Raw genomic sequence first — 2,006 nt, forward strand, 5'->3', positions numbered from 1 at the left:
ATAATGTAATAATTCGATATGTATATATGTTGTAAAATAGTTAATATAATAAAGGTAATAGACACATCTATCATCTCACATATTTACCATATATTTATAGTGAGAACACATAAGGTCTATTATCTTAGCAAATTTTAAGCATATAAAACATTATTAACCATAGTCATGATGCTGTACATTAGATCATCAAGATTTATTCATTTTATAAATGAAAATTTGTACCATTGAACAACATCTCCCCACTTCCCCAACCTCCAGGCCCTGGCAACTGCTGGGGTGCTCTTTGCTTCTGTGAGTTCATCTTTTTTATATTACCCATAGCAGTATTTACCTTCCTGTCTGTCTTATTTTACTTAGCATAATGTCCACCAGGTCCCATCCATGTTGTTGAAATGACAGGGGTAGTCATCATTTTTATGGCTGAATAATATTCCACGGTGTGTGTGCACTTGTACTTTTCTTTTTATCTATTCATCCTCAACAGGCATTTAGGTTGTTTCCATTATCTTGGCAATTGTGCATAATGCTGCTATAAATATGGGGATACAGATTTTTTAAGATATTGATTTTTATTTCCTTTGATTATATGTCCAGAAGTGGGATTGCTGGATTATATGGTAGTTCTATTTTTTATAACTTTTTAAACAAATCTCCATGATGACGCTACCAATTTACAATCAGCAACATTGGGCTGTGCGCTGGCTCACACCTGTAATCCTAGCACTCTGGGAGGCCAAGGCAGGAGGATCGCTTGAGCCCAGGACTTTGAGGTTGCTGTGAGCTAGGTAGACACCACGGCACTCTAGCCTGGGCAAGAGTGAGACTCTGTGTCAAAAAAAAAAAAAAAAAAAAAAAAAAACACATTTCACAGGGTTTGCTTTTCCTCACACTCTTGCCAACACATGTTATGTCTTTTCTTTTCGATATTAGCTATCCTAGTAGGTATGAGTTGATATCTCATCATGGTTTTGATTCGCATTCACCTGATGATTGGTCATGCTGAGTACCTCTTCATATACCTGTTGTCCACTTGTATGTTTTCTTTGAAATTGTCTTTTGCCTATTTTTCAATTGGATGATGATGATGGTTAATATTTTTGCCTTGGGCTTATATGAGTTCCTTATATATTTTGGATGTTAACTCCTTATCAGATATATAATTTGCAAATATTTTCTCTCATTGTATATGTTTTCTTACTTTGCTTCTTTCCCTTGCTGTGCAGAAGCTTTTCAGTTTGATGCAGATCAACTTGTTTGTGTTTTCTTTTGTTCTAGTGCTTATTATATCATATATGAAAAAATCATTGGAAGGCATATCGAGAAGGTTTTTCCATATGTTTACTTTTAGAATTTTTAAAGTTTCATGTCTTCCATTTAAATCTTTATTTCATTCTGGGTTAATTTTTGGGCATGGTGTAAGAAAAATGGTCTCATTTCATTCTTTTACTTGTGGGTATTCAGTTTTCCCAGCATCAAGCGTTGAAGAGATCATAGTTTCTGCACTTAGTACTTTTGGTGCCCCTGTCAAAGATTAGTTGAGCTTATACGCATGGGTTTATTTCTGTGCTCTCTATTCTGTTCCATTGTTTTTTTGTATTTTTATGCATGTATCATGCTATTTTTGTTACTATAACCTTGAAATATAGTTTAAAATCAGAAAGTGTGATGCTCCCAGTTTTGTTTTTCCTTCCTCAAGATTGCTTTGGTTGGCCGGTCACGGTGGCTCACACCTGTAATCCTAGCATTCTGGGAGGATTGCTCGAGCTCAGGAGTTTGAGACCAGCTTGAGTAAGAGCGAAACCCTGTCTCTACTAAAAATATAGAAAGAAATGATCTGGACAACTAAAAATATATAGAAAAAATTAGCCAGGCATGGTGGCACTCATCTGTAATCCCAGCTACTCGGGAGGCTGAGGCAGAAGGATCGCTTGAGCCCAGGAGTTTGAGGTTGCTGTGAGCTAGGCTGACGCCCGGCACTCTACTCAGGGCAGTAGAGTGAGACTCTG

Source organism: Propithecus coquereli, unplaced genomic scaffold (genome assembly GCF_000956105.1).
Source record: "Propithecus coquereli isolate 6110/MARCELLA unplaced genomic scaffold, Pcoq_1.0 Scaffold987, whole genome shotgun sequence".
In the NCBI taxonomy this organism is placed as follows: domain Eukaryota; kingdom Metazoa; phylum Chordata; class Mammalia; order Primates; family Indriidae; genus Propithecus; species Propithecus coquereli.